This window comes from Puma concolor, chromosome B2 (assembly GCF_028749965.1).
Source record: "Puma concolor isolate L17-30 chromosome B2, mPumCon1.1.hap2, whole genome shotgun sequence".
Classification (NCBI taxonomy): domain Eukaryota; kingdom Metazoa; phylum Chordata; class Mammalia; order Carnivora; family Felidae; genus Puma; species Puma concolor.
This window is the reverse complement of record NC_141671.1, coordinates 101,618,599-101,645,286: the sequence shown is the minus strand read 5'-3', so window position 1 is coordinate 101,645,286 and position 26,688 is coordinate 101,618,599. Positions and strand designations below refer to the sequence as shown.

General features: G+C 41.0%; 1 long non-coding RNA gene across 1 annotated transcript in view; it reads right to left on the bottom strand.

Annotated features, from left to right (window-relative positions):
• The window catches only part of LOC147581145 (uncharacterized), a 35,407-nt gene continuing 8,719 nt past the window's right edge, over positions 1 to 26,688 (bottom strand). The window contains exons 2-3 of the long non-coding RNA XR_015250853.1: positions 23,213 to 23,279; positions 1 to 44 (exon numbers count right to left, since the gene is read on the bottom strand). This is a non-coding gene — a long non-coding RNA (uncharacterized LOC147581145). The remainder of the gene's footprint in view (positions 45 to 23,212; positions 23,280 to 26,688) is intronic.

Genomic DNA, 26,688 nt, shown 5'->3' with positions numbered 1-26,688 from the left:
AGCCTTTCTAAGCAGAGTACAGATCTTGGCACCTGTTCAGGGTGCTGTGAGGGGAATGAAGACACACAGGTTTACACTCCTTCCCAGACTCCAGTTTTGAATAAAGGCACCCTCTCCCCCTTCCTTTCCTTGTCAGACATCTAGTGTGATTTCTTTTTTTTTTTTTTTTTTAATTTTTAATGTTTATTTACTTTTGAGAGACAGAGACAGAGAGAGTGCGAGCAGGGGAGGAGCAGAGAGAGAGGGAGGCACAGAATCGGAAGCAGGCTCCGGGCTCCGAGCTGTCAGCACAGAGCCCGACGCGGGGCTCGAACCCACGAGTCGTGAGATCATGACCTGAGCTGAAGTCCGACGCTCAACCGACTGAGCCACCCAGGCGCCCTCTAGCGTGATTTCTTTAGGGAGCTCACTCTAACAATGGACAGGAAAAGGCATGGTCTTCAAGTAGCTTCAGCTTTACATTCGTTAGATATCGAGACGATGGAATACAAAAGGCCTGACTACCTGCTTGGAAGGGATAAAGGGGAATATGTAGGGTATTAGTATCTCCATAAACTATCCTGTCGTACCAATAAAATCTTTTTGAAGAAATCAAATCTTGTCTTGTTGGTTTTAAGAGTCAAAGAAATTCGCTCACATAATTATAACCTGTGAGCTTCACAGCTCAAAGTGCTAATAGGAAAGAGATTTGGTGGCAGTGTCTGTCCCAGTACAGTAGTTACTGGGACATTGCAAGAAAGGGGATGGTATGGGGGAGGAATAAAGGGTAATGGTCTGGTTTGCGGGGCGCCTGGGTGGCTCAGTCGGTTGAGCGTCTGACTTCGGCTCAGGTCACGATCTCGCCGTCTGTGAGTTCGAGCCCCGCGTCGGGCTCTGGGCTGATGGCTGGGAGCCTGGAGCCTGCTTCCGATTCTGTGTCTCCCTCTCTCTCTGCCCCTCCCCCATTCATGCTCTGTCTCTCTCTGTCTCAAAAATAAATAAACGTTAAAAAAAAAAATTAAAAAGGGTAATGGTCTGGTTTCCTTCAGTCCCACAAAGGAAGAAAACGCCTTTCTAAGTGTTCTAAATAATGAGGCTCTACTGCTAAGAAGTAACAAAATGAAGGAAAATTTGTAAGTTGGTTTAAAAAGAGCCATGATGGAGACAATTTACCTGATTTTCTATAGCCACAGAGCAAAGAGAGAAAAAAATCTATGGAATTTGGTGGGGAGGGCCAATTGATTTTAATTGCAGTTAATAAGAGGAATCTTATGAAAAAATCAGAAATATAATTTTTAAAAAATATAAATAGGGCGTTGTGTTCAATATTTAAAAGCCTGCCACTAGGAGGAGACAAATGAATTAAAAATTGTTTAATTGGCTCTTTTTCCTCTAGAACACATGTTCTTAATTGGGAAGAGCCTGTACAAAAAAATATACTTAGTAGCAGAATTCTAGTAAAAAAGACTTTAGCAGAGGGGCGCCTGGGTGGCTCAGTCGGTTGAGTGTCCAGCTCTTGGTCTGGGCTCGGGTGGTAATCTCACGGTTCATGAGTTTGAGCCCCACATTGTGCTCTACACTGATAGTGCAGAGTCTACTTGGGATTCTTCCTCTCCCCTCTCTCTCTTTGCCCCTATCCCAGTCATACTCTCTCTCTCTCAAAATAAATAAACCTAAAAAAAATGTTTTTTAAAATAAAATAAAATAAAATAAAATAAAATATAAAATAAATTTTAGGGGCACCTGGGTGGCTCAGTTGGTTAAGTATCCAACTCTTGGTTTTGGCTCAGGTCATGATCTTGTGGTTTGTGGGTTCGAGTCCAGCGTTGGGCTCTGCATGGGCAGTGCTGATTCTGCTTGGGATTCTCTTTCCCTTCCTCTCTCTTTACCCCCCTCCCTCCCCCCCCCCCCCCCCCCCCCCACTGGTGCTGTCTCTCAAAACAAATGAACTAAAACCATATATATAAATAAAATCTTAAAAAAAGAACAATTTACACTTAAATAATAGTTTATATTCCATTAAGTTCTTTTAAAAAAAATCTGTATCTTACCTTGTTTTCGATCTGAAAACTAATGCTAGGTCAGTGGTCCCCAGCTGCATCAGAATCACCTAGAGGGTGGGGTCCTGGGTGGCTCAGTGAAAGCATCTGACTCTCGGTTTCATCTCAGGTCATGATCTCACGGTTCGTGAATTGGAGCTCTGCATCCGGCTCCACACAGGATTCTGTGCACTTAGGATTCTCTCTCCTTCCTCCCTTTCTGCCTCTCTCTCTTCTCTGCCCCTCCCCAACTCATGCTTGTGTGTGCTCTCTCTCTCAAAATAAATGAACTTAAAAAAAAAAAAAAAAAAAGAATCGTCTGGAGGGCTTTTTAAAATGCAAATTGCTCAGCCCCAAGCCCAGAGTTCCTGATTCAACCAGTCTGGTGTAGGACAGGACAGAATATATGCATTTCTTTCTTTCTTGTTATTTTTTTTATTTTAGAGAGAGAGAGAGAGAGAGAACATGAGTGGGGGAGAGGGGCAGAGGGAGGGAGGGAGAGAGAGAGAGAGAGAGAGAGAGAGAGAGAGAATCTCCAGCAGGCTCCATGCTCAGCACAGTGCCTGAAGTGGGGCTCGATCCCACGACCCTAAAATCATGACCTGAGCCAAAGTCAAGAGTTGGACACTTAACCGACTGAGTCACCCAGGCATTCCAGAATATATGCATTTCTAACAAGTTCCCAGGTGATTCTGGTTCTTCTGGTCTGGGGGACACATTTTTGAGAACCAGTATGCTAGATGACTGTGGAAGTAAGCCATTTGCCAACAACCAGATTCAATTAAATATTGAGAACATACTAACTAAACTACTTCAATTTGCAAAAAAGTAAGTATCAGAAATAAGATCCAAATTATCATTTTTTTGAGGGCTTTGAATTCTTTTTTTTTAATGTTTATTTATTTATTTAGGGGTTTTTTTTGTAATTTAACTTTATTTTTTAAAATTTACATCCACGGGGCACCTGGGTGGCTTGGTCGGTTAAGCGTCCGACTTCGGCTCAGGTCTTGATCTCACAGTCCGTGAGTTCAAGCCCCGTGTCGGGCTCTGTGCTGACAGCTCAGAGCCTGGAGCCTGTTTCAGATTCTGTGTCTCCCTCTCTCTCTGCTCCTCCCCTGTTCATGCTCTGTCTCTCTCTGTCTCAAAAATAAATAAACGTTAAAAAATTTTTTTTTAAAAAAATAAAATAAAATTTACATCCAAATTAATTAGTATATAGTGAAGCAATGATTTCAGTAGATTCCTTAATGCCCCTTACCCATTGAGCCCATCCCCTCCCACAACCCCTCCAGTAACCCTCAGTTTGTTCTCCATATTTGTGAATCTCTTCTGTTTTGTCCCCCTCCCTGTTTTTACATTATTTTTGTTTCCCTTCCCTTATGTTCTTCTGTTTTCTCTCTTAAAGTCCTCATTTGAGTGAAGTCATAGGATTTTTGTCTTTCTCTGACTAATTTCACTTAGCAGAATACTGAGGGCTTTGAATTCTAAAGAAAGCAGTTTACACTTAATTTGGTAGCGGGGTGGCCCTTTTGGAAACTACTGAAGTGAGTTGTAGGCAGTAGTGAAATGAAACAGCCACATAGACTGAGGGCAGAGAGACTAGGTAGAGTCTGCCGAGTCCTTCTCAAACCAGGACCCAGGTCCCCTGAATGAAGCTCCTGATAAACCTAAGATGTTCTCTAAATATCCATTTGGCTCACTGGCAAATAACTAAAAGCTTCTTTTATTTTTATTTTGAGAGAGAGAGAGAGAGAGAGAGAGAGAGAATCTTAAGCAGGCTCTATGCCCAGCACAGAGCCCAGTGCAGAGCCCGACATGGGGCTTGATCTCACAACCATGAAATCATGACCTGAGCCCAAATCAAGAGTCGGATGCTTAACCAACCGAGCCACGCAGATGCCCTAACCTGCCTGTTTTGAAGATAACAGGAGTCTACCAAGATATGTCTCCAAAGTGGGCAGAGGAAGAGTTAAAAGCTGCTAAGGGCTATAATCCTGAAGGACACCCTCCTCCTCACCCTTTATATTTTCTCTGCTGTTAGAGGTACTTTTTGGAAAAGTTTGAGAATACTGGTGTAGGTCAAAAATAAATGACAGTTTGGAACACCATGATGAATTCTATGGTTGAAGAGCCAGCTTCAGCCACCCCTGTGATGGGTGGCAGAATCTGTAGAATATGGCTTCAACTTAGATGGATAGGATGAGGGGAAGGGAGAGAAGAACCAATAGAAACATCTAAATTAGTATGAGTAAGAGAAGAGCCTGGGTGACTGGGTTAAGTAGGAGTTGTTTTTTGTTTTGTTTTTGTTGTTGTTAAGACCCAAGAAAAATGTGAGGAGGAGCTTATAGGAGGGACCTTATGTTGAGGTTGGCATTAGACACTGAGCTCCTTGGACCAGTAAGGTGGAGCTACTGCTAATAGTCGAAATGTAGTCATGGAACTCAAGAGGGCTTGGATTCTAGAGGGCTTTTGGTGGGGGGGGGGGGGGGGGGCGGGGGTAAATTCTACAGGTATTTTTATTTGTTTATTCATTCATTCATTTTTAAAGATTTTCTTTTTTAAGTATTCTCATCACCCAACGAGGCTCTAACTCACAAGCTTGAGATCAAGAGTCACGTGTTCCACAAACTGAGCCAGCCAGGCACCCCCAGAGGTGTTTTCATTAAACAAACAATCAAAAAACCAAAAAAAAAACCAACGTTAGAGCTTTTCCCTAAAATCTGTTCCCAAGAAATTTCAGATAGGTGGGTTCCTCAAGGGAAAGGGTAAGAGGTCATGATAGAAAGGAAATATCAGTGTGGGGAAAACAAGCATTTAAATATTATTGACTTGGGGAGCCTGGGTGGCTCAGTCGGTTGAGCTTCCAACTTTGGCTCAGGTCATGATCTCACGGTCTGTGAGTTTGAGCCCCGCGTCGGGCTCTGTGCTGATGGCTCAGAGCCTGGAGTCTGCTTCGGATTCTGTGTCTCCCTCTCTCTCTGCCCCTTCCCAGCTCATGCTCTGTCTCTCTGTCTCACTTTCAAAAAAAATAAACATTAAAAAATTTTTAAAAAAGAGACCTGAGCAGAAATCAAGAGTCAAACACTCAACCGACGGAGCCATCCGGGTTCCCCAAGAAGAAAGTTTTTTAAAATCTCCATTTATGAGTCAGAAAATCTGTTCAGAAGACTGCTATTGTTGACACGAGGCAGAGCCCCAGCTGCTCTATCCAAACAGAGAAAGGGGTCCGTAGTAACCAGGCCAGTGGTTTTCGAGAGTGGCCCCCAGATGTAGACAGCATCACCTGGGATTCTGCTACAAATGCACATTCTCAGGCCCTACTCCAGACTACTAAATCAGAAATGCGAGGAATGAAGCTCAGTACTTTGTGGTTTCACAAGCTCTCTGGGTGATCCTGATGCCCACTTAAGTCGAACACTGAGCTAACAGGCCAGGTGGATTTTTTTTTTCCTTTCAAGAATTTGAAGTGAGCTATGCAGAGAGAATCAGTCAGTTGATTGTGGGGAGAGAAGCTGAAAGTCGGTTCTAGAAAGACTATGAGTCAGCTGGAATTATGAGTAAGCAGAAGCTATAACTAAACGGGGTAGTCAGCAGGTAGTCATAGAGACAGGAGGAATGGTGTCACTCCTGTGGTTGGAGAAGACTTCATTCCTGCCACAGCCAAGAGTGACAGGCGAGCCCAGCCTCTGCAAGTGTGTGCAGTTTGTCCAATTCCCTGTTTGTTTTCCTTCCCAATTGAAGCCCGATCATATTGCTATTCTTAGGTTCCTTTGATATTCTTATCTCCTTCATGGTCATGTGCATCCTTAAAATAGCCAGGCTGCCCATTACTTTAGGTGACCCAAGTGAATCTGCATTCCTGAACCATCAAAAGCTGATCTAGCTTCAAAGTAGATGGAACAAAAGTTTAAATTAAAAACAAAAAAACCCAAAAAAACAAAAAACAAAGAAACTCATGAAAAAGAAAAATTATGGGGGCACTTATTTTTTTCTTTTTTAAAAATAAAATAATCATCTTAACTATCTTCTAAGTAGACACTGCCATAGTTAAGTATATTCACATATTTGTGCTACCAATGTCCAGAACTTTTCATCTTGCAAAGAAATACTTTTTATTTTATTTTATTTTTTAATTTTTATTTTTTAATGTTTATTTATTTTTGAGAGAGAGAGAGAGAGACAGAATGCGAGTGGGTTAGGGGCAGGGAGAGAGGGAGACACAGAATCTGAAGCAGGCTCCAGGCTCTGAGCTGTCCGCACAGAGCCCGACCGGGGCTCGAACTCACGAACCTCGAGATCGTGACCTGAGCCGAAGTCCGACGCTCAACCGACTGAGCCACCCAGGTGCCCCTCAAAGAAATACCTTTTTTTAAAAAAAATTTTTTTTAACGTTTATTTATTTTTGAGACAGAGAGAGACAGAGCATGAATGCGGGAGGGTCAGAGAGAGAGAGGGAGACACAGAATCTGAAACAGGCTCCAGGCTCTGCACTGTCAGCACAGAGCCCAACGCGGGGCTTGAACTCACGGACGTGAGATCATGACCTGGGCCAAAGTCGGACACTTAACTGACTGAGCCACCCAGGCGCCCCAGAAATACCTTTTTATTTTTTATTTTATTTTATTTTATTTTTTTAATTTTTTTTTTCAACGTTTATTTATTTTTGGGACAGAGAGAGACAGAGCATGAACGGGGGAGGGTCAGAGAGAGAGAGGGAGACACAGAATCGGAAACAGGCTCCAGGCTCTGAGCCATCAGCCCAGAGCCTGACGCGGGGCTTGAACTCACGGACCGCGAGATCGTGACCTGGCTGAAGTCGGACCGACTGCGCCACCCAGGCGCCCCAGAAATACCTTTTTAAAAAAAGTTTATTTATTTTGAGAGAGAGAGGGAGGGAAGGAGAGCACAAGTGGGGAGGGGCAGAGAGAGAGAGGGAGAGAGAGAATCCCAAGCAGGCTCCACACTGTCAGTGCAGAGCCTGACACGGGGCCCAAACTCATGAAATGTGAGAACATGACCTGAGCAGAAACCAAGAGTCAAATGCTTAACCAACTGAGCCACCCAGGTGCCCCAAACTGAATAACTTCTAAACTTCACCATCAGGTCTAATGCTCAGGTTCATACTTGGAGGTGTTTGTTTTGTCTTACTCACCTTGTACTTTTTTTTTTTTTTTTAAGTTTTATTTACTTAATAAATAAAGTCCCCTGACAGGGGCTCAAACACACGACCTGAAAATTAAGAGTTGCATCGTGTCCTGACTGAGCTGGCCAGGTGCCGCTACTATTCTTATTTTTAATCTCCTTATTCAGACAGTCCCTCTGAGAAATTACTGTCAGTTTTTTAGCTGGAATGTCTTTTGACCTCTCCTCTCATTTCCCTCAGCTGTTGCCCTAATCCACATCTAAACGTCCCACCCTTAGATTTCAACATTTTCTGCGTATGGTGTCTTTTTTCTTTTCTGTAATTAAAAAAAATTTTTTTTCATGTTTATTTATTTTTATGTTTATTTATTTTTGAGACAGAGAGAGACAGCGCATGAGTGGGGGAGGGGCAGAGAGAGGGGGAGACAGAATCGGAAGCAGGCCCCAGGCCCTGAGCTGTCAGCCCAGAGCCTGACACAGGGCTTGAATCCACAAACCACGAGATCATGACCTGAGCCGAAGTTGGATGCTTAACCTACTGAGTGACCAAGCACCCCTACGTGTATTTATTTTTGAAGGAGAGAGAGAGAGAGAGAGAGACAGAGCGTGAGCGGTGGGAGGGGTAGAGAGAGAGAGGGAGACACAGAATCCCAAGCAGGCTCCAGGCTCTGAGCTGTCAGCACAGAGTCTCACGCAGGAGAGAACACGGGAGCGAACTGTAAATTAATGACCTGAGCCGAAGTCGGACACTTAACCGACTGAGCCACCCAGGTGCCCCTCTGTAATTTTTATGTTTCATATTTTTCATATTGATCTTCTTTTTTTTTTTTCAACGTTTATTTATTTTTGGGACAGAGAGAGACAAAGCATGAACGGGGGAGGGGCAGAGAGAGAGGGAGACACAGAATCGGAAACAGGCTCCAGGCTCTGAGCCATCAGCCCAGAGCCTGACGCGGGGCTCGAACTCACGGACCGCGAGATCGTGACCTGGCTGAAGTCGGACGCTTAACCGACTGCGCCACCCAGGCGCCCCTCATATTGATCTTCTAATTGCATCATCATGCAACACAGGTAGATCTGCGAACAGTAAGGATTCCAGCAACTGTTGGTTAGTGAGGCAGCAACCTAGCCTGGCATTGTCAGTGCCTTAGGACCCCGCTCTGCCTGGATCTTTGATCTCTCTCATCTGGTAAAACAGGGGCTGAATTGCAACAGATAATCTCTACATTTTTTCCATCCATGACATTGCCTGTACCATCATATTTTGCTTTATCATCTCGATGGCATTTCCCTTTAGCCTATTTACAACATAATACTTAAGTAGCTTGGTCTTATAGAATTAATGTTTTACTATCAATACGTTTCAAGAAAGGAAGCAAAGTTCTAAGAACAAAACTGTCATACTTAGGGTGTTACGAGTGTTTCAATTTGTTATGACAGCTGGTTTGGTATCAGAACGTACCATACCTTATCAAACCTCACACTCTTCCTTTCCACCCACCAACTAACCCTTTCGTTCCAACCAAACCAATCTGTTGAAACTCTTACATCCTGCCCCCTTTTTTTTTTCTTTTTGCTACAGGGCCTTTGCTAATGCCATTTGCTCTGCCAGGCTACCCACTGCCCCTCAGTCCATGCCCACTACTCCTCTCACTCCGAGAAACTGGTCCTGACTAGCTTACTGTGATCTTACATTTATTCCTTAAACATACATTTACTGAGCGCTTAATGTTTGCCAGGTCCTCCTTCCACTTTTCCTATGAGTTTCTGTATGCAACTGTTAAATTTAATTAAACAAGGAGCCCATTAGATTCAGGTGGTTGTAATGAACCCACAACAAGCAAACCAAAATCTAAGCCTGTAAATGCTTCAAGTCTACAAAGTTGAAACCTAAGGACAAGGAAGCACAAAAGCCAAATAGGCTTTAAGCTACAGCCAATCATGGGGCACCTGGGTGGCTCAGTTAAGCATCCGACTTCGGCTCAAGTCATGATCTAGGGGTTTAGGGGTTTGAGCCCCATGTTGGGCTCTGTGCAGACAGCTCAGAGCCTGGGGCCTGTTCCGGATTTGTGTTTCCCTCTCTCTCTCTCTTCCCCTCCCCCACTCACACTCTGTCTCTCTCAGTCTCTCAATAATAAATGAATGTTACAAAAAAAAAAAAAATCTTAAGCTGCAGCCAATCAGTGAGTTCCTTGCGGTTCTTCCACCTTCTCTCTCTCTCTTCCCAGTCCTTGTGGAGCACTCCTAGCCACTTGTGGCTTGGTGTTGTTTGATTCAAATCAATTTTTTGCTCAAATAAACACCTACAAACCTTTAGATGCCTCGGTTTAATATTTTTAAGTTTATTTATTTTTGAGAGAGAGACAGAGAGAGAGGATCCCAAGCAGGCTCTGCAGTGTCAGCAAGGAGCCCGATGTGGGGCTCGATCATGACCTGAGCCGAAACCGAGAGTCTGACGCTTAACAGACTGAGCCCCCCAGGCGCCCCCTCAGTTTAATCTTTTAACACAACTTTAAATCATGTTGTTCACGTTCTGCTTTGCATTTGTTTGTGTGGGTGGATTTTTTTTCTCCCTCAACTTGATTTTAATTTTGGGGGCTTTTTTGTACAGTATTGTGGGTTCATTAAGATTACTAAATAAATGGATAGATGAATTAAATAATGTAAAACAGCTTTAACTGAGAGGAATTTGAAAGAAATACTTAATTAGAATTTAAAAAGCATTCTAAGTCCAAACAGCTTTGAGGGTTACATTGTAGGTGATTCAGTTGAGTGACCTATCTTTAGACTGTGTCCTCCACCTTAAGCATTTTTTACAGGAATCACTCATTTTTGACTCTTCATCATTCACCATTTATATTATTTCTTCTGTCAAAGTTTTAAGTTGAACCAGTGACTAACAAATGTTAAACATTCAGAAGATATTTTAAAAATTTCTTTTTTAATGTTTATTTTTGAGAGAGAGAGAGAGAGCATGAGAGAGGGAGACACAGAATCTAAGCAGGCTCTAGGCTCTGAGCTCTCAGCACAGAGCCTGACGTGGGGCAAAATCCAGGAGCCATGAGCTCATGACCTGAGCTGAAGTTGGACGCTTAACCAACTGAGCCACCCAGGGGCCCCTGCTGTAAGGATTAAATGAGTCAATACATGTAAGGTGCTCGGGACAGAGCCTGACAGTAGGAATACTGTGTATATGTTGGCCATTATCAGAATTATAAGTATCCACTTTCCAACAAATAGTACATTTCTGTATAAAGCCTGTCTTATTTAAGAAAATCTAACCCACAGAGTTTTTCCTTTCTTCTTCCTGTTCTGTTTTAGGAAAGTAAACATTTCAGGGGCACCTTGGTGGCTCAGTCGGTTAAGCATCTGACTTCAGCTCAGGTCATGATCTCATGGTTCCTAGGTCTGAGCCCCGAGTCAGTCTGTGTGCTGACTGTGTGGACCCTGCCTGGGATTCTCTCTCTCTCTCTCTCTCTCTCTCTCTCTCTCTCTCTGCCCCTCCCCCACTCACACACACTCTCTCTCACTCTCAAAATAAATAAATAAACTTAAAAAAGAAAAAGAAAAGTAGACACTTCAAGCCAGAATATTGCCTTATTGCAGGGTAAACCTGGACAAAGAAAGCTTAGATCTTTTATCACAGGCTGATGAGCCAGAGATCAGTACTCAGTCTTCTGTCCAGCTTCCCCATAATTAAAATCACGTAAAAAGGGCAGGGATTCAAATGAGTCTGACATGTTTTCTCACTCACCAGAAAGCGTTTGGGTAGCTACAAAGGGCAGCAAAACACAAAGCCTGTTGTAGCAACAATCCCATGGCCAAATCACCTCCTGTCTCAGGTCTGTTTGGAGAGCACGTTGACTCCAAGGCTTCTTCTTCCTCTTGTCTCCAGGAGGTTTGCTAGCCTCTGATAGACGGAAAACATTCCCAAGACCAAACCGGAGATTTTATAATTCCCCATCCCCCTCCTTTTATAGAGTGAGATGAGCTTTGGCAACTGATCCCTTGAGGATGGATCCTTGACAGCAGGTGTATCTGGGAAATTTGGGACCGCTTTCCACAATGGGCTCCTTGTTGGTGTATATCCAGACTGGATATGATTAATTGACTCGTTTTAAATTAGGCTTTCTTTTTCTCATGTGACTTCTGGAAAGTGAGTTAAAATTTCTATTTTCCCATTTGTAAAAAGGAACTTTTTTTTTTTTTGAGGGAGCTTACATTTAGAATCTTTGTGCTACAAGGAAATATTTTTAAGACAACTAAATATAATTTTTAACTGTTTCTAAAAAAGCTTGATCCAGAGGGGTTGAGGGACTTAAGGTCAAAGAGCTGATAAGTGGTTGGGTCAGGAATAAAGCCTGTAGAAGGTAGATAATTTTGCTACTAACAAAGGGCTAAAATTGAGGAACCACTGAAATCTTTGCTTGAAGCCCAAAAATTTAAATGCCATTGGTATTTTATGTCTTGGTACTAATTATTTCTGACAATTTAGCTCATGAATAAAAACATAAAAAATTATTTTCTAATGTACCTAATGAGAATACAACAGAAGCTTTGCTGTTAAACATAAGATACAGAATTTTCAAAGTTTCTGTAGATACATATTTTTCATAATAATTTGGGATCACAATTTTAATTGATGTTTTAATGAATCAATTAAAAAAATTATTTCATTATGGGGCACCTGGCTGGCTCAGTCAGTAGAGCATGCTACTCTTGCTTTCTGGTTGTGAATTCAAGCCCCACGTTGCGTGTAGAGCTCACTTAAAAAAAAAAAAAAAGAAGAAGAAGTGGGGTGCCTGGGTGGCTCAGTCGGTTGAGCGTCCAACTTCGGCTCAGGTCATGATCTCACGGTTCGTGAGTTCGAGCCCCGCGTCAGGCTCTGTGCTGACAGCTCAGAGCCTGGAGCCTGCTTCAGGTTCTGTGTCCCCTTCTCTCTCCGCCCCACCCCTGCTTGTGCTCTGTCTCTGTTTTTCAAAAATGAATAAACATAAAAAAAATTTTTTTTAAAGAATAAATTGCAGACATGATGCCCTTCTAACCTTAATTCTTTAGTGGAAAACAATATACCACACCCAGTAACTGTAGAGTCATCTCCAGTATCGGTCTTTTCAGCAACACCCACTCAGACAGATCATAATCATTGGTCATACAGCATCATTTTCAATTTGTAGCATCTTCTGACTTGAACAATGGTAGATAAAAATCTAGCTGTAAGAACAATTAATATAGTCTTTGCTCAATAGAAATTTACCAAAGAGTACATCAGCACCCTCGTGGATGAAAGAATAAAACATGTCATATTATGTTCATTTTAGAGATACTGACTGAGCTCAACAAAGATTTCTCTTTCTCTTTGTCTCTCTGCTTTATTTTCCCCTTATACACTGAAGCATTTTCTTTCAGGGTGAGAAGACGATGTAAACTATAAAATTGCATTTGCTTATAGATGAAGGATCAAAACATCAAATCAGAAATCTAAAATGAGCAGTTCTGAACTCTCTAAGAATTAGGTGTTGTTTTCAGCAGTTTCATTATTGTGTTGGCTGTTTCTGTTTTTGTTGAAGTTGGAATGAAATTGAAGGGTGTCAAACAGGTCTTTAAGAAGTTTCTGTTCTTGCTTCTATTGCACTGTTTTCCAAATTATGTTAACATTCAATGGATGGTTGTAGTACTAAGGAAACCTTTTCACCAGTCACCTTGAACACACATTCTAGCCACTTTCCACGTGAATCCCAATTCCCCTGGCATCAACAGGCATAGATTTTGTGAGATCATATTAAGGATACAATGGACAATACAGGTGCCCTTATGTTTAAAACTGCCATAGGAGCTCTGAGTAGCAAAAAGGGGCAGAGGGTCAATAATCATACTTGGCATTTATTTAAGCCCACTGGATTCCAGGGCTATCCTTTGTGAACAAAGCACCCTTGTATTGGAAATTAGTTATCATCACTGTATAGATCAGCATAAATAATCAGAGAGCAAACTGGTCTGCTGTAAGGCAAGCTCACCTCTATGAGCGGAAGAATTTTGTAACACTTTTATTTATGTATTTATTTTTAGCAACAACTAGGCCCTTCTTCTTGGTTTTAAGCACAAACCTTTGGAACACACTTGTTTCTCTTATGTAAGAGGACAAATCTGTGAAAGATGTCTAAGCCTTTATTATAACCTCATCATTCTGTGTACTTGATGAGAAACTAGCAGGGCACCTGGGTGGCTCAGTTTGTTAAGCATCCGTGCTGACATCTCAGAGCCTGGAGCCTGCTTCAGCTTCTATGTCTCCCTCTCTCTCTACCCCTCTCCTGCTCATTCTCTCTCTCTCTCTCTCTCTCAAAAATAAATAAACATTAAAAAAAAAAAAATAGGGGCGCCTGGGTGGCTCAGTCGGTTGGGCATCCGACTTCGGCTCAGGTCATGATCTCACGGTTTGTGGGTTCGGGCCCCGCATCGGTCTCTATGCTGACAGCTCAGAGCCTGGAGCCTGCTTTGGATTCTGTGTCTCCCTCTCTCTCTGACCCTCCCCCATTCATGCTCTGTCTCTCTCTGTCTCAAAAATAAATAAACATGAAAAAAAAATTTTTAAAAATTTAAAAAAATTAAAAAAATAACAAAAAAATAAACATTAAAAAAAATTGATGTGAAACTAGCTTCTTACCACATTGTGAAGACACGGTCATCTTTCCAGTGCCAATGTGGATTTTGGTGCCAATGTGGATTTTATTAAGGTGTGAAGAAAAATACTTTATAACGTGAACACAAATAAAATGCACTTTGGTCTTGTTGTACTGATAGTCAAGACTACTAGTAAAAATCCCAACTAATCTCATTGCCTGCTGTGGAAATGTAGTGTCAGTAAATATTTATCAAGCACCCTTAGTATATGATACTTCTCTATGTATTCATGTGTGTGGAAATAAAAGGTTGATGATGCAATTTTGATTAGATTGCACTATGATTTATGAGGCTGTGCTTTTTCCACCAAGATAACGTATTTTTTTCCTACTTTGAGTGACACAGGATAGCAATTAGTTAAGGATAAGAGCATCCAACATCAAACAAAAATCTTGCAGGTTACTTTAAAAAAAGAACGTGATTAAGTAGTTGGCATTGGATCTTCCTCTTACTTTGTTTCACTTCATTCTTTGTTTTTTGTTTTTTTTTTTTTTTCCTTTTCATTCTTTGTTTAAATGATGTTTTTAGAAGTGCCCAGGTGGCTCAGCTGGTTAGGCGTCCGACTTTGGCTTGGGTCATGATCTCACGGCTCATGATTTCAAACCCCGTGTCGGGCTCTGTGCTGACAGCTCGGATTCTGTGTCTCCCTCTCTCTCTGCCCCGCCCCTGCTCACGCTCTGTATTTCTCTGTCTCTCAAAAATAAATAAATATAAAAAAAATTTTTTTAATAAATAAATAAATGACATTTTTAGGGGCACCTGGCTGGCTCAGTTGGTAGAGCATGTGACCCTTGATCTCAGGGTCATGAGTTCAAGCCCCACATTGGGCATAGAGCTTTAAGAAAAAAATAAATGGGGGACCTGGGTGGCTCAGTCAGTTAAGTGTCCGACTTCGGTTCAGGTCATGATCTCATGGTTTGTGAGTTGGAGCCCAATGTCAGGCTCTGTACTGACATCTCAGAGCCTGGAGCCTGCTTCGAATTCTGTGTCTCCCTCTTTCTCTTTTCCCTCCCCCGCTAGCACTCTGTCTCTGTCTCTCTCAAAAATGAATAAACATTAAAAAAATTAGTAAAAAATTAGAAAATAAATAATAAACATATTTTTAAAAATAATAAAATAGGGGTACCTGGGTGGCTCAGTCGGTTAAGCGTCCAACTTCGGCTCAGGTCATGATCTCACGGTTCGTGGGTTCGAGCCCCATGTCAGGCTCTGTGCTGACAGCTCGGAGCCTGGAGCCTGCTTCAGATTCTGTGTCTCCTTCTCTCTGCCCTTCCCCCTGCTAATGCTCTATCTCCCTCTGTCTCTCAAAAATAAATAAAAGTTAAAAAAAATATATGGCCATTTTATCTTCAAAACATGGGTCATGTCCTCTCTTTTGGAGTAAAAATGGTTCTCAGGATTTAAATGAAGATGCTTTATATTTTAAAATAAGGAGCAAGTAGACTTAAGTAAAAAGAACTGAATTTTAGTGTTATTTAAGATTAAGTATACAGAAAGCATCCTGCTCTGAAATTGCTGTTCTTTTCTACAATGACAATTTCATAGAATTAAAAGGGGGTCATTAGCAGCCTGAGAATAGTTGTTTGACGTTCATGGAGTAATTTTTGTGCTGATGATCATAGGTCATAACAGATCAGCTGTTTTCTCAATCCTGTCCCAAGTATCAACTTCCTGAGCTTTCCTTATATGAGTTGCAAAGGTTCATTAGAAGATAAGAGATCTGTGTTTATTGAGTTCACCACTGAATCCCTACTCTGTGACATACACAGGTACTAATAAATACCTGTTAAATACAAAAACTGAACAAAGAATTTTAAGGCCATCCATAATCTTATCTAACTTCTCACTTTTCCAAAGCAATACTGACCAAGGGTTTATATGCCCTGGAAATCTGAGGGGAATTAAAACATTTAGGAGTGACCTCATATACAACTTTACGATGTTCATGGGCTATAAACAGAAATACTTGAGCATAAGGATATGTTGCTGTCAGCAGCAAGCCCCAAACTAAAGTAGGTGCAAAACATAATCCAAGATGAATATCCAGTATCCATCTTAAAAAAGTGTTAAGGAAAAATGAAATTATGTTCTAAGCATTTAATATGTGTATTAAATTGTCAGGAAGAATATGTCTCATGTTGAAACAGTTCAATAATTTTTTTTTCTCAAATTCCTAGTTTTTCCTCTCCCACTTAGAACTATCTAGTATCTTTGAACACTATTAAGGAATTTTAAAAACAGTTTTAGCTTTAAAAAAGGATTATGTCAAATAAAACACGTGTAGAAAAGGCCTAGAAGGTAGAACCCACTCAGATAAAGAGGGAGGATGTGGCAAGCATTCAGGTGCCCGGACACAAGCCTCTCCCTTCTAAGAAGCCACCATTATCATGGTAGTTAAAGTAATCATCTCCTTCCATTATAAAAAATAGTTTTATCACCCAAATATGCATTCCCTAGACACTTCAGTTCAGTCTTATGCATTTCAAAAACAGGAGGTCTTTTAAGTCTCTCTTTTTAAACTATGGGCTCCTCTTTTAGCCCTTCACTTTCTTATAATTTATTTGTGGAAGAATCCAGGCCATCTGACGTGTAGAGTTTCCCACAGTCTGGAACTTCTTATTGCACACTCACGGGGCAATTCCGCATGCTGCTTTGTCTCTGTGTTCTCTTCCAATCTCCTTACAAGACTATGGATAGAGGCTAGCAAAATCGTAAGAGGCACATAATGTCTGGTTATTGCTCTTCTGAAGATCTTAGTTATTTAATGGTGGTTGTAAAATAGTGATATTCTTTTTTTTTTTTTTTTTAATTTTTTTTTAAACGTTTATTTATTTTTGAGACAGAGAGAGACAGAGCATGAACGGGGGAGGGTCAGAGAGAGGGAGACACAGATTCTGAAACAGGCTCCAGGCTCTGAGCTGTCAGCACTGGGCCCGACGCGGGGCTCGAACTCACAAACCGCGAGATCACGACCTGAGCTGAAGTCGGCTGCTTAACCGACTGAGCCACCCAGGCGCCCCAAAATAGTGATATTCTAATTCTTTTTTCATTTAGTAGTTGGAATACTATCATCAAGAAACATCTCCCCTCATATATAAATTTTGCTTATTCAGGTATACAGTTCATATAGGAAAGGTAAGACAAATAATTGTTTCTCCTTTACTAGTTTATAAAATAAATTGCTTCCCTATCAGTTTCCAAAAGTGACCATTTAAAAAATATATATTAACTCACGTATCGGAAGAATTTTAATCTACTGTATAACTATTGTTGAAGCTAAAATTGTCACATCTTAGTGTCTTCAAGTTGGCTCCTATATCTTTTTTTTTTTTAATGTTTATTTTTGAGAAAGAGCACATACACAAGCGGGGGAGGGGCAAAGCGAGAGGGGGACAGATGATCCAAAGCGGGCTCCCCACTGACAGCAGAGAACCTGATGCAGAACTTGAATGCGTGAACCGCATGATCATGACTTGAGCCAAAGTTGGATGCTTAACCAACTGAGCCCCCCAAGCACCTCAGCTCCCAAGTCTTTTTTGACACGACTCAAGTAGTTTTTGATAGTTTTTCTGCTATTTCATATATTCTAGACTCATTCTTGTACATTTCGTGTCCTAGATCTAGAATCTGCATTTCTCCAAGAAGTCCTGCATTATTTTCATGAGCAATGATCTATCAAGAGATAGCTTTACATACACAAAGTACCTCTTGAGTTCCTGTTGATATCTCCAATTCAAATTCAGGACTACAAAGCTCCTACTTAACTGCTTTCCTGTTTTACCTGTATCTCCTTTCTTCCACACATAAAATCCTGGCTGTCAAAGACACAAGGCGCGACAATTAAAATATACCATAAATACCTGGTTTGGTTTTTTTTTTGACTGTACATTATACGCATAACAGTCTTTGAGTACTAACATTATTCATTGTTACTAACACTAATGACCTGATTATTGAAAGCATTACAATTTTAATATATGTTCTTCCAGTTTTCCCCCTCTTTTAAAAAAGAGTTGTGCTGTATTTGCCTCATCAGAGCATATGGCTTTTACACAATGCACTCTTTCTAAGCCCTTAGTTTTAGTTCTACAGATACATTTACATTTAACATTTCCCACCAGTCCTTAATTTGATATCTCACCAGTCATTTTAGTTGTCAGAAGTTCATACTCTAGATTTCTCTGAAAGGGGTAAGAACATATTCTCCAAGTTCTTACAAGTTATTAATAGTTCCTATGTGATCTTTTTATATGAAGGCCAGTTTGGCTGTATATAAAGTTAGTATAGTCTGGGGCGCCCGGGTGGCTCAACCAGTCAAGTGTCCAATTTCGGCTCAGGTCATGATCTCATGCTTCATGAGTTTGAGCCCCACATCGGGCTCTGTGCTGACAGCTCAGAGCCTGGAGCCTGCTTCCGATTCTGTCTCCCTCTCTCTCAAAAATAAACATTAGGGGCGCCTGGGTGGCGCAGTCGGTTAAGCGTCCGACTTCAGCCAGGTCACGATCTCGCGGTCCGTGAGTTCGAGCCCCGCGTCGGGCTCTGGGCTGGTGGCTCGGAGCCTGGAGCCTGTTTCCGATTCTGTGTCTCCCCCTCTCTCTGCCCCTCCCCCGTTCATGCTCTGTCTCTCTCTGTCCCAAAAATAAATAAAAACGTTGAAAAAAAAAAAATTAAAAAAAAAAAATAAACATTAAAAAAAAAAAAAAAGTTAGTATAGTCTGAAGACATGCAAGCAAGGGTATACTAAACACGTTACTCCATCCTTCCCCCTCACATTACAACATTGCTGTCAAAAAGTCTGATGCTAATCTAATTTTTACTTCTCAGAAGTAAAAAATTTCACAGAAGTGACTTTTTTTTTAAAGGTGTCCCTGTCCCAAGGTTTTTTGTTGTTTTTTTTCTTTAGAAGCCAGTAATTCTACTAGGATTTTCCTTGATATTGCTCATTCTAGGACCCTGTCCTTAGAGAAGTGCTGTGGTCATGTAATATATAGTTTCAAATAATCTAATTTCAGGACAATAAAGAAGTTTCTTGAATTACAGATTTTAGTATTTGTTCGATTCCCTTGTTTTGGTTTTCCTCTTCACAGATTCCTACTGTCCATATATCAGTCGCCTTTCCTCTCTTCAATATTTGACACTATCTCTTGAATTTGTTTTACTTGTTTTCTTTTGGGTTTTAAACTTTTTCCTATTTTGCACATTCTATTTCTATTTACGGCAGCATTATGGATTGTGTTTGATGCTACTGAATTCCTTCTAGTTTAGTCTTCATTGTTAAATAATTTTTTGGTTTATTTTTACATTTTTTCCCCAAGTTTTTCCAAGTCTGTTTTGTTTGTTTGTTTTTTCGTGTCTTGTATATTTTTAATTTTTTAAACCTGTTTTGAAATTGTAGGCTATATTTGGGGGCACTTGGCTGGCACAGTTTGGTAGAGCATAGGACTCAATCTCAGGGTTGTGAGTTCAAGTCCCACATTAGATGTGGAGTCTACTTAAAAAAAAAAATTAGAAATCATAGGTTACATTTGATCTGTCCTGTGGGCATATTTTCTGATGTGCTGTTATCGTCTGCAGATATGTTCTATTCCTTATTCTCATAATAACTTTGTATGAGATCAAACCTTGATACTTTCCTATTACTGTTTTTATTTAATTAAAATTTTTTTGTTATGGGGCGCCTAGGTGCCTCAGTTGGTTAAGCATGCTACTTCAGCTCAGGTCATGACTTCATAGTTTGTGGGTTCAAGCCCCGCCTCAGATTCTGTGCCGACAGCTCAGAGCCTGGAGCCTGCTTCGGATTCTGTGTCACCCTCTCTGCCCCGCCCCTGCTCACGCTCTGTATCTGTCTCTCAAAAATAAATAAATAGAAACATTTTTTTTAATAAATAAACAAATGACATTTTTAGGGGCACCTGGCTGGCTCAGTTGGTAGAGCATGTGACCCTTGATCTCAGGGTCATGAGTTCAAGCCCCACATTGGGCATAGAGCTTTCTTTAAGAAAAAAATAAATGGGGGACCTGGGTGGCTCAGTTGGTTAAGTGCACTCAGTCGGTTAAGAGCACTCTGTCTCTCTCAAAAATGAATAAACATTAAAAAAAATTTAATAAAAAATTAAAAAAATAAATAATAAACATATTTAAAAAAATAATAAAATAGGGGTGCCTGGGTGGCTCAGTCAGTTAAGTGTCAGACTTTGGCTCAGGTCATGATCTCACGGTTTGTGGGTTCGAGCCCCACATCAGGCTCTGTGCTGACAGCTCAGAGCCTGGAGATTGCTTTTAAGTCTGCGTCTCCCTCTCTCTCTGCCCCTCCTTGGCTCGTGTTCTGTCTCTCTTTCTCAAAAACAAATAAACATTGAAAAAATAAAAGATTTAAAAAAATAAAATGATAAAATAAATAAAATAAAATGACATCTTGGGGAGCCTAGGTGACTCAGTTGGTTAAACGTCTGACTCTTGATTTTGGCTCAGGTCATGATCTCAGGGTTCATGAGATTGACTCCCATGTTGGGCTCTGTGCTGACAGCACAGAGCCTGCTTGGGATTCTCCTTCTCTCTCTGCCCCTCTTCTCTGCTCTCTCTCTCAAAATAAATAAGTAAACTTAAAAATATAAAATAAAATGACATGTTTACTATAAGCAAGGAATACCACTAAATACTGTCTTAGCCTTTTTTTTTTTTTTTTTTTTTTTTTTAGTTTGCTTGTTTGTTTTAGAGAGAGAGCATGAGCAGGGGAGAGGGGCAGAAGGAGAGAGAGAGATTCTTTAGCAGGCACTATGCTCAGCATTGAGCCTGACTCAAGGCTCAATCCCACGACTCTGAGATCATGACCTGAGCCAAAATTAAGTTGGTCAGCGGATGCTCAACTGACTTAGCCACCTAGGTGCCCCGTACTGTCTTACCCTCTTAAGTGAATTCTCTCATGCTCTGTTTTTCAGCTTATATTTATTTTCTCAGATGTTATACACCTGGGTTTTTTCTTTTTTCTTTTTTTAAAATCATGTTATTATTTTTTTTAATTTTCTTTTTTTTTGAACGTTTATTTATTTTTGGGACAGAGAGAGACAGAGCATGAACGGGGGTGGGGCAGAGAGAGAGGGAGACACAGAATCGGAAGCAGGCTCCAGGCTCCGAGCCATCAGCCCAGAGCCCGACGCAGGGCTCGAACTCACGGACCGCGAGATCGTGACCTGGCTGAAGTCGGACGCTTAACCGACTGCGCCACCCAGGCGCCCCTCCTCACATAATTTTCTATGTAGAGGTCACTCTAGTAGGTTGGGATTGAGCATCACCAGTGGCTTTTCAGATGTCCTTGATAACTTTAGACAGAGCTTTAGGAAGAAGAAAGAATACTGCACTCACATTACGCCAAGTTAACAGCATCTATTTATCCTTCATGAACTTGTGTTCCATGAAAACACTGTCCAGAAGCTGGTAAACGATTTGAGAGTAAGAGGGCATGTGTCACTTACTATCATGTCCTTCCGTGTCAAGCTTAAAACAGCATACAGTGTAGGATATTGATAGACACTTGATGAAATGAAGCAATTCATCATAAAATGCTGGTGTGTACATAAAAATTCAGTACATGAGGGCAAAAAAGGATCAACTTGGGGAAACAAAGTGACCTTAGTTATTCTAATGTTCCTAACATAAAAACCGCATAGATTTCTGTTCAGAAATATGTTACCAAATCCAACTGGGTGTCATCTAAAGTTGAAGTTTGGGAAAAAAATATAAAAATAGAGGGGCGCCTGGGTGGCGCAGTCGGTTGAGCGTCCGACTTCAGCCAGGTCACGATCTCGCGGTCCGTGAGTTCGAGCCCCGCGTCAGGCTCTGGGCTGATGGCTCGGAGCCTGGAGCCTGTTTCTGATTCTGTGTCTCCCTCTCTCTCTGCCCCTCCCCCGTTCATGCATTGTCTCTCTTCTGTCCCAAAAATAAATAAACGTTGAAAAAAAAATTAAAAAATAAAATAAAATAAAAAAAAATAAAATAAAAATAGAATAAAAACTGAGCCTGGGTGGCTTGGTCAGTTAAACATCAGACTCTTGATCTTGGCTCAGGTCATGATCTCTCGGCTCCTGGAATCAAGCCCCTTGTAAGGCTCCGTGTGTTGACAGAGAGGAGCCTGCTTAGGATTCTCTCTCTCTCTCTCTCTCTCTCTCTCTCTCTCTCTCAAAATAAATAAATAAACTTAAAAACATACATATATATATATATATATATATATATATATATATATATATGGGTGCCTGGGTGATTCAGTTGGTTAAGCATCCAACTTTGGCACAGGTCATGATCTCGTGGTCCGTGGGGTCGAGCCCTGCGTTGAGCTCTGTGCTGACAGCTCAGAGCCTGGAGCCTGTTTCTCCCTCTCTCTCTGGCCCTCCCCCGTTCATGCTCTGTCTCTCTCTGTCTCAAAAATAAATAAACGTTAAAAAAAATAATAAAATAAACATTAAAAATTTTTTTAAAATATATAACAAAAACTAATTTCAAATTTCTTGTGTATTGTTGTGTTTGATATTGTTGATGTTCTTGGAGGGATAACAAAGGTTCTTTTCTGACTGGCAGGGAAAGAAAGTATTGCAATGCTTGTAGGGACCCAAGGATGGGCAGCAGAAGTTGCTTAGAGCACTTAATCATGTTGGTGCTAACTTCCTTTTTGCCTTTTTTTTTTTAGTGCTAACTTTCTGTCACAGACAACACATCCTGGAGATAGGAAGTTTAAGATATGTCCAAAAATGACAAATTATAGTATAAAACTTAAATATAAGTGTCTTTATCATTAAGGAAATGAATGAAAGAAAAAGCCTCGGGGCGCTTAAGCAGTTCTTTGGCAGATGTCAGCTCCCTCCTTTATAAAATGAGAAAACTGGGAAGTGCAGTTGGTTAAGCGTCTGACTCTTGATCTCAGCTCAGGTCGTATCTCACAGTTTGTGGGCTCGAGCCCCACATCCGGCTCTGCGCTGACAATGTGGAGTCTTCTTGGGATTGTCTCTCCTTCTCTCTGCCCCCTCCCCTCCTTGTGTGCGCTCTCTCTTTCTCTCTCTCAAAATAAATAAATGCTTTTAAAAATAAAATAAAATGGGGCGCCTGGGTGGCGCAGTCGGTTGAGCGTCCGACTTCAGCCAGGTCACGATCTCGCGGTCCGTGAGTTCGAGCCCCGCGTCAGGCTCTGGGCTGATGGCTCGGAGCCTGGAGCCTGTTTCCGATTCTGTGTCTCCCTCTCTCTCTGCCCCTCCCCCGTTCATGCTCTGTCTCTCTCTGTCCCAAAAATAAATAAAAAACGTTGAAAAAAAAATTAAAAAAAAATAAATAAATAAAAATAAAATAAAATGAGAAAATAGGGAGGTGTCTGGCTGGCTTACTTGGAAGAGCATGTGACTCTTGATCTCGGGGTCGGGAGTTCGCGTCCCACCTTGGGTGTAGAGATTACTAAAAAAAAAAAAAAAAAAAGCAACTTAAAAAAAAAAAAGTTAGATAATACTAAGATCCCTTCTACACAGCTTGCTTAATGCTTTTTCAGGAACCAAAGTTCTCGTGGCTGAGACAAGGAACTGACAAAAAACAGTTAACAATAAGAATGATGACAAGGATGATCAAGTAATACACAGTATCACGCTTGAGTAGTGCAAATCAGTGGACTTGTGTAACACTGGACCAGACATTCTGTTATTCACCTGATGTTATCCATGATTATAACATTTTGCCAACATTTAGCATTAAAGGGGTCTGCTGTGCTCTAGAGATAGACTGCCCAACAAGTGTGGTGGTCAAGAAATCTTTGTTCCAGTCTTGTGGTCCCAGTTTTCTTCCTTCCTTTTTTTTTTTTTCCTAAAGGATTGGAACCCTTCATGGTTCCAGTTTTCTGATCCTCCTTCATTCTGCAAGTTGTTGGGCATTTACAAGTTGGTATTGTAATCTCTTGTGGGACAGGAATCACACCCTATTCATGTCTAAATCCCCTTTTACTTTGCCTGTCCTTTGTAGATAGTAGATACTCAATAAATGTCGTTTGAATGACCTGTTTACAAAATAATTTTGAAACTGAGTTTTTAAATGGCATTTCATATTAAAGAATAGAATATTCATATAGTGCCTACCACCTCAAATACTTGCTTTGCCTTATGCTCATTAAATGTTTGACCCTTCTTCAAGGGTTAGATCAGGTTCACCTTTTTCTATGAAGCACTCATTGTTTGTTTACAGCCCTTGAGTATGACTCCTTATTTTTTGTACCACTCAGGTGGCTTAGCATATTGGGTCTAAATCACATTAGATTTTTAGTTTATCACAGGAAAGAATCATTCAGTGTCTCCTTGTATCTTGTAAGCATGGTACTTTCACAACAAAAGTGCAAAATAAATATTTGATAATGATCACAGTGATCATAATGACCAAGAATAAGTGACTTACTGTTAAGGGTTCAGATCAGTTGCTTATAGCAAATTCAAAAAAAACTTCGACGACATGTTTTGTAGGAGGAGAGTGCTTTGGGAGTAGTGGCTTTGCCATGGTGTTCTTTAGTATAGGCCTTCTTCCCAGACCCCTGCAGCCTGCCTTAACTCATACCCAGGCATAACCTTCTCCATATTTTATTGCTTTAGTTTTTCTGGAATCCAAGGAATATGGAAGAAGATCAAATGTTTAAAAAAAGAAAGAAAAAGAAAATAAAAATGTTTGTCCATGAGTTAATTGTGAACATATTATACAAAGGGTAACAAAGAACAGACATTGTAGACATTTGAATTCACTGTAATCTAATGGGATAATCTGGATACACACTGACAATATGTAACAATGGGGGTGCCTGAGTGGCTCAGTTGGTTAAGCATCTGACTCTTGGTTTCAGCTCAGGTCATTGATCTCACGGTTTGTGGGTTTGAGCCCTGCATCAAGCTCAGTGCTGATGGCGTGGAGCCTCCTTAGGATTCTCTCTCTCCCTCTCTCTCTGCCCCTCCCCTGCTCATGCCCTCTCTCTCAAAATAAATAAATAAGCCTAAAAAAAGAGAAATATGTAAGAATGCAGAGTATAGAAATATAAATGTACTATATCATACATATATAATTGTATCTCTATACGTAGAGGCAGAACTAGTCAAAGACCGGACAGAAGCAGGGAGACAGGAAGAGAGGAAGGAAAACAGGAAGAAGAGGCAAGATGAAAATGGCTACTAGGAGGGAGGCATGCTGCTAAGCGAGGCTTTGGGGGGAGTGTGCATGACTTTTGTGTGGTATACGTTTCTGGAATGGAGCTCACACTCAGCAGGTTAAAAAGCTGGTTGAGTAAGGAGGAAAAGTAAATTGAAAGGGTGCCTTAAGACTCAGTGTAAATAACAGACAGTTTCTGAGATGCTTATGATCATCAAAAGCATCATAATATAAACATTATACAAAATTTGCATGCATTCAAAACAGTGTTTGAGAAAGATGGATTGTGCTATACTAATATTAGCAAACATTTATCGGACACTTACTGTTGGTCAGATGTATATATGCAAGTGCTTCATGTATTAGCCCATTGTATCTTACAACCACCTTATGTAGGAGGCATGGTACTTCCATTGTACAGGCAAGGGAAGTGAGACAATGATCTGTTAAAGTGACATTTCCCAAGGTCGCATTGCTACTGAGTCGCATTGCAGACCTGGAATATTATGAACATGGGCAGTCCTACTCAGAAACTGGTGTTCCCACAGTGAACCAATTAGGCAAAGTCCCTGCACTTATTTAACGTGCAAGGTTGTGTTATTAGTAAACACACACACGCACGCGCACACGCACACACGCACAAAATAAAACAAAAAAGTTACATATGCGTAGACCATGTCTAGAAGGAAATAGAACAAACTGGTAACACGAGTTGTTCAGGAGGAGCATGGAAGCAGAGGCACGGATAGCAGGAAAACTTCAGTAGTATGCCTATTGAGTTTTAACATGTTATCTATTTGAAAGTCGTTATTTTTTTAAAACTGAGATAAGACGACTATGTGCTGTGTACCAAGACATATGGGTAAATGTGTATATAGGCAAATATATTGACAAATGTATATTTGCCTATATGTGCATAGACTTTCTGACAGTTCATAGAAGAAAGCGGCAAAACTGGATGTTTCTGGCGAGGCAATTGGGTAGGTAGGCAGGAGAAGGAGAGTGACTTCACTCTATACCCTTTGGTACCATTTACATTAAAAAAAATTAAAAAAAAATTTTTTTTAACGTTTATTTATTTTTGAGACAGAGAGAGACAGAGCACGAACGGGGGAGGGGCAGAGAGAGAGGGAGACACAGAATCAGAAGCAGCCAGGCTCTGAGCCATCAGCCCAGAGCCCGACGCGGGGCTCGAACTCGCGGACCGCGAGATCGTGACCTGGGCTGAAGGCGGCCGTCTAACCGACTGAGCCACCCAGGCGTCCCTAAAAAAAAATTTTTTTTAATGTTTATTTATTTTTGAGAGAGAGAGAGACAGAGCACAAGTGGGGGAGGGACAGAGAAAGACAGAGACACAGAATCCAAAGTAGGCTGTCAGCACAGAGCCCGACACAGGACTCAAACCCGGGAACCTTAAGATCATGACCTTAGCCGAAGTCACACGCTCATCTACTGAGCCACCCAGGAGCCCCTGTACCATTTGCATTTTTTATAAATTGTTATTGATTACATACAAGTCTTAATTAAAATTTGAGTTTTGAAATTAGCAGAACCCTAGGAATAGAGGTTTTATATAGAATGTAAATCGCACGAGTTTTTCGTTTTTGTTTTTTTTTTAGTATAGTTGACACACAAAATGTCACATTATTTCAGGGGCACAGCATAGGGATTCAACATCTCTGTACATTATGCT